The sequence below is a fragment of the Pelophylax lessonae genome (assembly GCF_965119305.1).
Source record: "Pelophylax lessonae genome assembly, chromosome: 1".
Taxonomy (NCBI): Eukaryota; Metazoa; Chordata; class Amphibia; order Anura; family Ranidae; genus Pelophylax; species Pelophylax lessonae.
Genome location: NC_138768.1, coordinates 242,332,517 through 242,345,748, shown reverse-complemented (window position 1 = coordinate 242,345,748; position 13,232 = coordinate 242,332,517). Strand labels below are relative to the sequence as shown.

Here is a 13,232-nt window from a genome sequence, read left to right as displayed (position 1 = left end):
CCCCTTCGCTTTCCCTCGCCCTCTTTCCTTTTTCTTTTTGTTTTCCCTCCCCCCACTTCATTATCACTCTTTACCACCTCCCTACCTTCCTCTCCTCTTCCCTCTCTTTTTTCCTTTTCTCTCCCCTACCCTTTCATTCCTTCCCTCCCTACCGCCTACTCCCTTTTTAACCTTCCCATGCCCCCCCTTTTTCAAGAGAACAAGACAATGTTGGATCTGTTGAGCTTGTAAGTATATTATTAATGAAGGTATGTGGTGAAAAAAGCCATTCTCATTCGGAGGGTGAAGTTGCTCATTAAAGTGGAAGTAAACCCATCGATTGAAAAAAAAGTTACATTCCCAGCATGACGGAAATGGTAGCTGTCACATTGGTTGTGCACTCAACCAAACTGTCAAACCATCCAATGGCTGGTGTCATAACTGATCACATGTGCAGCATCGTGGCAGGTGAAGGTTAAACAGAGGCCAAAGTGGCAGCTTCCTTGGCTAAAAACAATAGGAAGGTTTACTTCCACACTAACCACTTTCCGCCTGCTATATAGCATAATGACGCCCAGGAATTGGTTGCTCTATCTTGACTGCTCGTCATATGACATCCAGTAGGATAGACCACTCTGAGCGGCAATCGGTGGTGCGGTGTGTCACTCTGACTCACCGCATCTCCGATCCCAGTAAAGAGCCTAATGACGAAGGCTCTTTACCATGTGACCAGCTGTGACCAATCACATAGTAAATAGGAAGTGCCGTTGATTGGCTTTCCTCAGTTGGTGCCTGACAGGCACGAGTAGAGGAGAGCCAACCGGCGGCTCTCCTGATGGGGGGGGGGTCTGTGCTGGTAATCAGAGCATTGATTACCAGTGCAGACCCTGGGGGGATGCCACTAAAGCCAACAGGGATTGCCAACCCATGGCCACCAGGGATGCACACCCATGGCCACCAGGGATGCCAATCAGGGCTCAGGGACCCTTTCAGTGCCCCCCTCATCAGAGCTGCCCATGATTGCCATCTATCAGTGCTGCCCACCAGTGTCCATTATTGCCATCTATCAGTGGTGCCCACCAGTGCCTATTATTGCCCTTCAGTGCCGCCTATCAGTGCCCATCAGTGCCCCATATCATTGCCTATCAGTGCCCATCAGTGCCACATATCAGTGCCCATCAGTGCCGCATATTACTGCACACCAGTGCCCACCAGTACCACCTATTAGTGCCCATCAGTGCTGCCTATCAGTGCCCACCAATGCTGCATATCAGTGCCGCCCATCAGTGCCCATCAGTGCTGAATATTAGTGCCTCATCATCAGTGCCACCCCATCAGTGCCTCCTCATCAGTGCAGCCTCATCAGTGCAGGAAAAAACAGTTACAAAAAATTTTAACATAAACAAAAAAACTTTTTTTTTTTTCAAACTTTTCAGTCTTTTTTTATTTGTGTAGCAAAAAAGAAAAAACCTTGCGGTGATCAAATACCACCAAAAGAAAGCTCTATTTGTGGGGAAAAATTACATAAATTTGGTTTAGGTACAGTGTTGCATGACTGCACAATTGTCATTCAAAATGCAACAGCGCTAAAAGCTGAAAATTGGCCTGGGCAGAAAGGGGGTGAAAGTTCCCAGTATTGAAGTGGTTAAAGTGACGCTAAATAATATGCTTACTCTCCAAAAACAGTTCATACACATCCACTACTTAAGGGCCCTCTCATCAATTTTTCATAAAATCGTTTTCCTGCCTCCTTGTAACATCCTCTGTGAGTTCCTCACTTCTGTTTGTTTGGAATGAGCAGTAAATGTTAGCTGCGGTCATGTCACTACTCAGAAGTTAGAAAAGAGGGTGGCTTTTTTCCAATATACAATGTACAGTGGGACCATGGAGAAGGAACCCAACCCCCCCTCTAACAGAAAGTTGTGTCACAGCAGGAAAAAAAAAAAAATATGAATCTGATGGAAGCTGAGAGCAAATAAAGAAAATCAAAAGTTCACTGGATTTTTTTTTTTTTTAAAACCAGTTTAATGTAAGTTTAATTAATAAATAAATGAATACATTACATTACATTTTTTCAGCTAGTTACCCAGAATATTAAGGTTTTTCTGATGGTACTCATATAAAGAAACCTGACCTTTTTGTGTGGCAGTATTCTATATATTATACGTTAGTGCTCCAGATCTATGGCCTATCACCCCTACCCAGTGCCCAATGTGCTGCTGCCTGTAAAAAAAAATCTGTCTAACAGAGTAGCAGCTTATCACTCTTCTTCACGCCAGCTATAGGATCTAGTACTTGTCTGCATGACACCACTCAGGAAACTCTGCAGCGTACTTTCAGCTGCATTGCACTTAAATTTGAGATCAATTTGAGATGCTTCTGAGATTGTCTAGAGTTTATTGACAGGAGTATTTCACCTACAGCTAAGGTTGCTACCTTTTCTGGAAAAAAAATACAGGTCTTTCCTATTAATAACATTGGAAACAAGCCCCATTTTATTGACCAGCATTTAGCTCCCTTCTAAGCTGTGTCAACCTGCTTTGCATGATTATTAACTTGTATGTAGAGAGAAGCAATGGTAACGTGAACTAAAGCCCATTGACACAGGCTGTTAAGTTCACACGGGGTCAGAGATGAGCAAATTCTCATTCTCATTGCCTCTAATTACTTTTTATCTCCACTTTTTTTTTTTTTTTTTGGGGGGGGGGGGGGGCTGATAAGCTCTATTTTATGTTCATACATCCTATTGAACAGCCTTGTCTGACAAGTGAACAACTCTATGAACAGTTTATGAGTGTGCATGTGAGTGTGTATATACTGTAGCTATGTGAGTGTGTGTGCATGTATGTGTGTGGGTTTATGCATGTGAGTGTGTGTATGTATGTATGAATGTACGCGTGTTTATGTATGTGCATACATATGTGTATGTACATGCATACGGATGTATATGCATGCGTGTGCATTTATATATATTTATATGCATGTGTGTATGTATGTATGTCTGTACATTACTGTTAGACCTTGTTCACATGTGCCTACCTAAGCGTATACCCGTGTGAGGGCTGTGTTTGCCAGCACAGGCATGGGATGCACAGGTGTTCTGTGCATCCCTGTGCAGGCTGTCCCATTCATGTCAATTGGGACACAGTGGCTGCACTTATAGAGCCACTGCTCCTAATTTGATATCTATGCAGGAGCACGTACCCACACAGATGTCAGATTAGGAGCAACAGCTTTGTCTGTGCAGCTGCTGCTTCCTAACTGACATAAATGTGACTGCCTGCACAGGGATGCATGGAACACCTGTACATCCTCATGCCCAAGAGGGAAACATGGCGCTTCCATGGGTCTCGGCTTAAGTATGCTCATGTGAACAAGGCCCAACAGTAAGGGCCCTTTCACACATATGGACCGTTCAGTTCATCAGTTCAGTCACGTTTTTTGTCTTCAGTCAACGTCCGTTTTCATCTCAGTTCATATCCGTTTTCCATCCTTTTTTCGTCAGTTGTCATCCGTTTTTCATCCATTTTACGTCAGTTGTCATCCGTTTTTCATCCGTTTTTCGCCAGTTGTTATCCGTTTTTCATCCGTTGTCATCCATTTTTCATCCGTTTTCATTCGTTGTCATCTGTTTATCATCTGTTTTCATCCGTTGTCATCCATTTTTCATCCGTTGTCATCCGTTTTCCGTCTGAGCCGTTTTTTTGACGGATGAAAAATAGGGCATTCATCCGTTCAAAAAAAACGGACATTGACGGAAGCGGATAAAAACGGATGTTAATGGAGGATCATCCGTTGTCATCTGTTTTTACATAGAGATACATTGATGTCCATTTTTCATCCGTCATGGATGAAAAACGGACCATATGTGTGAAAGGGGCCTAACAAACAGGCATACATTAATACAAGTCACTGACAGGCTGGGGGAGGCATTTATGACAGGGAGTGGAAGCAGTATGTACAGGGGAAAAGAGGGTTCCTTTATACAGGTGGTCAGTGTATACAGGGGGTCAGTGTATATAGCGGAAAGTGTGTAGAGAGGGTGGGACAAAATGTGCAGGGGGTGAATTCATTTGGGATAATTCCCTGGTTGTGTTTATTTGTTTCAGGGGTGATTATTATAATAAAGTGTCTAATTGTGTAAATATATAAATAAATATCAAAAAGGTGCAATATCTTCAATCAATGTATCTAAAATAAAGTGATTAATTAAAAATTGTGTAAAAATATATATGTGCCATATAGATATTCAGTTGTATGATAACTTCCGGAATAAATAAATATATATGTTAATAAATTCTTAAATCAATAAACTCATTAATTGTATGAAACTCAATCTAGGCCATGTAGATATTCAATAATAAAATGACATCTTAAAAACCCTGAAGAAGTTAGGTGGTAGCGTGACGTAACACGTAGGGCTGACACAGCACCGGAAGTGACGTTACGGGACATGGAGGAAAGTTCCGTGGCATACATATTTTAGAGATTTTAAATTGTGAGTTGATACATTTTTGTCTTCAAATAAAAATGTGATACTACTACACTCTGATGGCCCCATTATTTTGAGATACGAGGAGGCATTGGAGTTTATAAGGAAAAGCGATACCCTGGAAAGGAGGAAATATACTAACATCCCCCATACTTGATTGAGCAGAGTTATAAGAGGAGAGGATAGATGATCTGACTTTTCAATATACTAAAAAGCGCATTTCCTACAACATTAAGGTGAGCAGGTAGCACACCTATAAGTGATGAGCACTGAAGAGCACTGTTTTTCACAAGGTGTAAAGGTGGAAGGAAGTCAATTTTGACCCGCAGAAGAGGAAGTTTGAAAATAGTTTTTGGACACTTAAACACAATTATTTAATTATTTATTTTTGATTGATCCCGCAGGTATATTGTATAGCGGTAGAAGTTTGACAATTTATTAGTTGGCACGTTGCACTTTATTGTATCACTATTGTCACCTTTTATTAGTTGTTTATATTACACATTTACCATTAGCACTTTATATTGATTTAAGTAATATATTTACATACGTATTTATTTATTATTTTGGAAGTCATCTTATTATTGAATATCTACATGGCCTAGATTGAGTTTCATACAATTAATGAGTTTATTGATTTAAGAATGTATTTACATATATATTTATTTATTTATTCTGGAAGAAATCATACAACTGAATATCTATATGGCACATATATCTTTTTACACAATTTTTAATTAATCAGTTTATTTTAGATACATTGATTGAAGATATTGCACATTTTTGATATTTATTTATATATTTACACGATTAGACACTTTATTATAATAATCACCCCTGAAGCGCGGTACTCCCCCCCATGAATTTTCATTTAACTGTGTGGTCACCAGTAATAGTACAAGCAGCATCAAGGGTAGAATTAAACAAGAATCTCCCAAGACAGCGCAAGAATCACACCCATACAAACAGTGTTTATTTGTTGTTTCTAATCAAGGTATTTGCCAAGGGATCTGTGATGCTATTACGATGTCTCTGGCTGAAGGTGATGCCTTCGATTTGCACTGCATTTCCAATTTTATATTTTCCTTAACCGCTTTATGACCGCCCACCGCAGTTATACTGCGGCAGGCAGCCGCTCCTGCACGAACCGCCGTAACTATACGTCGGTCACGAGCAGGAGGCCAGGGGGCGAGCGCGCTCCGCCGCCGGCGCACTCCCGCCCGTGCTTGTCAGCGGGGATACCGATGCAGCGGGTAGGTGGCTCCTATATAGGATCACAGGTCACTATGGTAATTTCACATGCCACGCCCCCACAGTTAGAATCACTCCCCTAGGCTCACATTTAACCCCTTGATCACCCACAATGTTAACACCTTCCCTGTCAGTGTCATTATTACAGTAACAGTGCATATTTTTAGCACTGATTACTGTAGTAATGTCACTGGTCCCCCCAAAAGTGTAAAAAATGTCAGTTAGGGGTTCGATCTGTCCGCCACAATGTCGCAGTCCCGCAAAAAATCGCAGATCGCCACCATTAGGCCTCTTGCACACGATACTCCTGTTTGAGTATTTTGCGGCTTGAAAATGCTCAGTACAGCTTTTTGAGCTAAAATACAGCCAATTAATTGTAATGTGCCTGTGCACACAGGCGCGTAAACAAGTGCTGTGCATTCTTCAGTAGGAACAAAATAGAAAAATCTGCATTTTTGGTTAGTAATTTAAGCCTCAATGCACGCAAATACTTGCGAACACTCGCAAATACTCGCAAATACATACAAAAAAAAAGGTCTTGAAAATATGGATGCTCAAACAGGAGTATTGTGTGCAAAAGGCCAAAAGGAGATGCACAAACAGGAGTATCGTGTGCAAGAGGCCTTACTAGTAAGTGTTGGCACTATATAAATGCAAATAATAATGCATCTTTTAAAGGGAGGGGGATGTTAAATTAAAAATAGAAGCTGCCATGAACTCCTGACACCGCCGGCCACCTGGACCTCCTATGACACAGAGGCTGCCGTCTCTGCCCGCTATAGCTAAGAGAATCCCGCTGCCAGTCTTGCCACCACCGCTCCTGCCAGCAGGACAGAGGATCTGGCTCTGCACCCCATGAACATATCCTACAACCTAAATAACAGCCCCTATACGTACTCACTGATGCAAGTATCCTCCTTGCAGGAAATGAAGACCAGCCTCCGTAAACTGCGTGGGCGGGGTTCTGAAACCATCGCGATTTGACTGCTCTGGCTCTCTGTAATTTGCGCAGGCTCGCATAGCACAATTTAAGCGGGCCCGCTCTCAGTGATTTTGGGCTAAGTGTAACTTACTCAAACACAGCTCGCGAACCCACCAGTGGGTCCTGACCCACAGTTTGGGAACTCCTGCTCTAGACAATTTGCTAAATTTTTATAGGAAGGGATGTGGATTTATTTAAAAATGCACTTTTCCATTAAGTACAGAAAAGTATAAATATCTAGATTTTGACAAAGATTCATAAAAGCAGTTTAGGTCTTCACTCTTCTCTGTATTCTCTATCTCCTAACAGATGTTACAAGAGACATAGTGTAGAGTGATTTATACATTTCTAGGAGTTATCTTCGCTAATATTACTGTTAATTTAAAAATCTGGCTATTGATGTAAAAATCTGGCTCCGATACAACTTTTGAGTCAGCGCATTAAGCCACAGTGCTATGATTTACCTGAGCCATTGAGCAGTGCAGGCAGGGGCTGTGTGATCTACAACAACAGAAGTCAAAGAAATATTATTCCAGGTACATGCTGTAATGAAAGAAGAATATGCAGCAAGCCTGAGCCACCTTGTGTTTGTAGATGGGAGGGCTGCTAATTAGAAAATGATGTGCCACAAAACCATTTCATGATAGATCACACAACACGTTAGTCATTTAAATCTATCACAATACGAGATCAATGGCTTGAGAACAAAGTAGGCACACTTCTTTACTCCAGCATGCCCTGTCATGACCTAAAGGCCAGTACAATCATACTGGAGATGTTTTGTATAACAGAAAATACATGAAATCACTAAACACACATACTGCCTAATGATCTGGGCCATTGAGTCATGTCGCTTTATACATATTGCTATTCATCATCCTTTCACATGCAACAGCCATGTGGCCCTTGAATGTCATAGAAACAAATCCCATGCTCTGAGATAGGTCATGCTAGGTAGATTACATTATAATATTAGACCAGTGTTGCATTCTTATGACTGAGTGTAAAAACAGGAATATCATCCAAAACACTTCTGATCTTCTATGGCGGTCAATTGTTTCAGTTTTCTCAGTGGGTTCAGGAAACACTTTGAAAACCTGCCAAACCTCAGCAAACCACTACCCTGAGCAGTCTAGCTTCAAATTCCTGTGGTTTTCCCCAAAATTTCTTATGTGATCAGTGTTTTCTTTTCTTGTTCAATAAAAACTTTTGTTATTTAGAGTACCTGAAATGTAAGAAGCTGGCACCCTTCTTGTATATCTTAGCAATCATTTTTTATTGGTGGTCTGATTGGCTGATTTTAGACTGTATATTGCTTGTTTGAATATTTGCAATAGGGGAAAATTATATATTTTTTTAAGTGTTTAAATATGTATGTTTATGGGATCAGACTCTTATAAATATCCCCATCAGTGTAGTTTTTTTTCCTTCAGACTTAATTTCAAGAACTTTTCTTGACCTGTTTATAAAATGTGATCTCATATAAAATCCTGCTATAGCATAAGTGAACAATTTTAAGGATTATGGTTTAAATCTTGAATCTAGAAAAAAAACTCAAAGGAAAGGTGAACTGCCCTGTCAGCTGGATGTAATGCATAGGTGCATACTACATGCAAGTGATAGAGCCCCTGTAGCACAGTATAGGAAAGCTGTGAACCATCCTTTGGGAAAGTATCTCAAATGTCCGGTTTGTTCATCAACACAGCAGTGTTCTCATTGCTGATGTTAAGGAAGTGGTTTATATAGATGAGAAGCACAAACAGACACTTGTACTCACCAGGGTCTCCAATTTATACCAGGATCATTATTTTATATCCAGGGTCACAGATCTCCTTCATGCTAATGAAGCTTGCTGGCTCAGCAGTGAAGAACAGCATGTGTTGTAGCTGGGTTCATCTTTGTACGCATATGAGGGAGTTTTGCATGTCACTCACTTAGCGTATACGTCTCTGCATTTATATTGTCAATCAGCATCTCATAGTTAAATGAGAATCTTTTCACACCAGCTGATTCTATCGAATAGTAGTAATGCACCAATGTATTTTTTTTTCCTGCAAGTATATAGTACTAATACCTCTTATATATATATATATATATATACCTACCTTTGGCTCCTGACTAAATTGGCCCTAGTATGTGTATGTATGAATGTGAGTGAGAGACCTTAGATTGTAAGCTCCTTTAGGGCAGGGACTGAAGTGAATGTACAATATACATATCTGTAAAGTGTTGCATGAATTGACAGTGCTATATGAGTACCTGTAAGTAAAAGAAATCTAGGCATAGGGGTGGCAGATTGTTGTGGCTGCATTGTAATTTATGTTGAATCACACCACTATACAATGCAATTTAAATTTGCAATAATGGATTTATCATGGTGTCTATTTCTTTTTTTGTTTTTGATATTTTTTGGAGGAATGTGTAATAAGTTACTCATGTAACCCATGCTTATTTCTCTGGGAGTATGTTTTGGGGACCTTTATTATAAAGGGGGCTTCCAGATTTTTACAAGACCCCCCCCACAAATCACCATATCTGGAAGTATGGATGTGGGGATGAGGCTTGCAAGGAGAGGAGAGGTGAATTGCAGGGAGGGCATATGGCTTGTATGGTTCAGGAAGGGAGGCCACAAGTTTATTGCCTTTTTGCTTGCCACCCAGGCTGCATGTCTGGAAACGTTTCTTGGAATAATTTTAAGGTGGACCTCATGCTATTTTGTTTTTATATGTCAGTTTTAAAGGGTTAAATTATAGTGTTCCATACCTTATATATAATTAATTTTTGTTTTATGTATGCACTTTGCCTTTATTCTTCTGGTCAGGCTGGCCCAAATTATGGTTATAAGGTGAGCTTTAGTGACTGGGGGACACCAGAAAAGAATAGCCTCCAAATTCCTTCTTGCAGTGTACCCATAGAATGCCATGACTTGTGATCTGGAGAGCTTTGCTGCCTTCTCAGGTGATAGAAAGCAGCTCTCTTACTACACACAACCAGTGGTGTGCTTTTGTATTTTTTTTTAATCTTCCTGATGTATGTAGACATGGGACCTCGAAAAAAGTAAAATAACTTAGATATTTTTTAACTTGCATACAGTATCAGTAAACTGGTTTGTTTGTGTAACATAAGCTCTTTCTTGGGAACTTAGATTTCTGATTTAATGTCTTAATAAAAGTGGTGTCTACTAATCCCTCACATATATTTAATCTCAATATCATGAGGTTATTTTATGGTCATAGGTTTGCGGTTATATGGGCACAAATCCTAAGCAGCCAAGTATAGATGAGAAGGTTGTAGGTGTATATTTGTTCTTATTATACTTATTACACTCACTTCAGATGTCAAACTCCAGGGAATACGATAAGAAACACTGGTAGCTCATGTTATCATATGCTGCATCCAGTAATTACTTTTGTAGCCTCATAGTGAAATTAGGTGATGGGAATATGGGTAGAGGAAAATTACAACACAATGATATAGCTTTGTTCTCATAAGTCCCATGTAGTCAGAAAAAAACAGGCAAATTGAGGTATTATCCAGAACTAGTGGGGGTTTTGCCCAGCCCAGACTCATTTTTAATTAGTTTGAAGATTCTTTTTTGAAATAACTCATATAATGCCTAACCCACCTCATTTTCAATTTCAATTTTGGATGGAAGAGTAAATATGTTTTTAAAGTTTAATTTCTTGCCCCCTATGACAGTCTGTGGCAGCAGGACAAGAAATGAGAAGCTGTCATTGACAGTAATAGTAACCTGACAGAAGATTTGATTTTCCCATAATACTGAAAAAGTGCTTGGTTTTAGTCTGTGTTCCCACGATAGAAATGCCCTATCACGTCTTATCCAAACAAGAGGTGAGGGGAAACTTGCCCAGGAGAAAGTGACTTCTGATACACAGGGCTGGATCTTTGATTATGGTTTTCTGGTAGCAAGGCATATAAAAAGCAAGGCATAAAAAAAAAATGTAAATAGCATTACCATGCTTTTTACTAGACTCAAAATAATATTTTACAGAAAGGGTAGTGAATGCTTGGAACAGACTTTCAGTAAAGTGCAGAAACAGTAAGTCAATCAACAGTAGGGCATTTTTAGCATGCTTGGAAGAATCATGAATATAATCCAAATAAATAAATAAAACAATAAATAAATGAATAAAATAGATAACAGCAGGCTTGATGGACCATTTTGCCGTGTTCCGCTGTCAGTTTTCTGTATTTCTATGATACAGTCAAAATATTTTAGAAATTTATATTATAACATGGTAGTTTTGCAAACATAATGTTTGCCACCAGAATGATTTAATCCCACTTTGCTTACTCTGTAAAATGTATTATTTGTAAAAAGAACATGAACAACTGTACCAAATACACAGACAAAGTAACCATTTTTCTGAGATGCTTACACAAAAGTCATTTAAATAAGCAGAAAGACTCTGAACAAAAGAGGGGCTTACATTTTGAGTTGAATGCCATGAGTTAAAGACACTGATATGCATAGTGTAATGTTGTATAAGACTAGACTATAATAAGCAGCTATAATGAGCAAGATCAGAGCTGAGAAGTTTTAAAGAAGAATGGCTGCAAGGTTACTGCAAGCACTTGATTACTACATTCCCCGGACACATCCAAAGTAAGAGCACTTGCTTGTTACAGTTAAAGACGAGGCTCTGTATGTAACATCATTTGGAGATGATAACAAAGCAAGCTAGACGGGTGATTAATTATGTCTTCATCCTCATAACAGCATCCACTGTGTAAGCACAATTTGTGATCTGCTGCTCTTCAAGTAAACACTACTGAACGTCAAAGATTCTTAGGTTGCTTCAGTGTTGACATTATAGGGATGGTGACAGATGGGTTCCCATATCTGGGTTTGGCAGTTTATCCCCACAGCTTCTATACTTAAAGATGCCCAAAGGCTTGCGTCTCTAGACCATCTGTCTAGCAGGGCACTGCAAAGCCCTTTTACTAACTGACAGAAATATCAGCTTCACTTTCCAAATGAATGAGAGAGAGCAGAATATTTTAAAACGCAGCCTGGCCTTTTTCATGCAGCATCATACAAGACATTAGTCATCAGACAAACACACAGAAGTTGTTGGTACACATTTGCTCCTTCATCCATGTAACGCATTGCTTTGTGGACAGCTGCCCTTGGAACAGCCAGTGGATGCTCAGTTAATGAACCCTAGCTCTGTATATCTCTAACCATTCCATGTCCTAAATAGATCATAATCTCCGTCCACTGTGAACCTTGTCTAAGCAGAGCAAAACAAAACAATATACAGGCATGGATCAAAGGGGTAATCAGTGAAAAATACATTTCATTTTATTTTAATTGTAAGAGAAAAAATGTACTTGGGTTTACAGCTTTATTTTGTAGGACTGCACTAAGAAATAAGGGGGGCCATTTTTTAAAATGTAAAACGGGGAAATCTATAATAAGGAAATATTGTTTGACACAATATTTTTGTTCTTGGATGAAAGAAGAGAAATGAAGATGTCTCCTGAGCATTAATGCACAAAATAGATCCCAACAATTCGGTTGTGTTTAGGTGTTTCAGGCAGACAGACGAGATGAGATAGACCCTCCATAACCTGAATCTAATTTTTAGTAAGAATTGAAAAATAAATCAGTAAATTAAATTCTAATGTCAGACACATTACGTTTTTTTTTTTTTTTTATTGAAAGTGCATGTGTATTAATTAAGGGTACACAGGAGCCAAAGCTAAAAAATAGACTTAAGGAGATGCATACAGGGAGTATTGTTATTTTGCTTAGAAGTCTTAGTAGTTTTTCATCCTGACATTGCTGTATAGCACCATTCTACCCAAGATCCTTTTGCACATCATATGGCGATCCCGGAATACACTGCTGGTGATGCTGGAACACTCTTCTTGCTGTCCACCACATAGAGAATGCATATGTAAAAAAGCACCATTGCTAAGAAGTTTCTCGCAGCCAGCAATCAGATTCAGACCCACCTTGGAAGCTGGAGGTGCAAGAGTAGCTGCCATTGTCATCTTGTGGTGTATGTACATAGTTACATAGTTAGTGAGGTTGAAAAAATACATCAGTCCATCCAGTTCAACCTATGATGTGTGTGTGTGTGTTTGATGTTAACCACTTAAGCCCCGGAGGATTTGGCTGCTAAAAGATCAGGGGGTATTTTGCGATTCGGCACTGCGTGATTTTAACGGACAATTGCGCGGTCGTGCGACGCTGTACCTAAACGAATTTGACGTCCTTTTTTTCCCACAAACAGAGCTTTCTTTTGGAGGTATTTGATCACCTGTGCGATTTTTTGATCACGCGCTATAAACAAAAAAAGAGCGTCAATTTTGCAAAAATAACAATATTTTCACATTTTTTTATATGAAATTCCCCCCAAAAAAAAAGTAAAAATCAAAATTTTTTAACATTTTCGGCCAATTTGTTTTATGCTACATATGTTTGGTAAAAAAAATCGCAAAAAGCGTATTTTGATTGCTTTGCGCAAAAGTTATCACGTTTACTAACAAAGGAACATT

At 39.4% G+C, this 13,232-nt stretch overlaps 1 protein-coding gene across 1 annotated transcript in view; it reads right to left on the bottom strand.

Annotated features, from left to right (window-relative positions):
* TMEM132C (transmembrane protein 132C) overlaps window positions 1-13,232 on the bottom strand; it is an 843,198-nt gene that overhangs the window by 328,871 nt on the left and 501,095 nt on the right. The gene's annotated exons all lie outside the window — the stretch shown is intronic.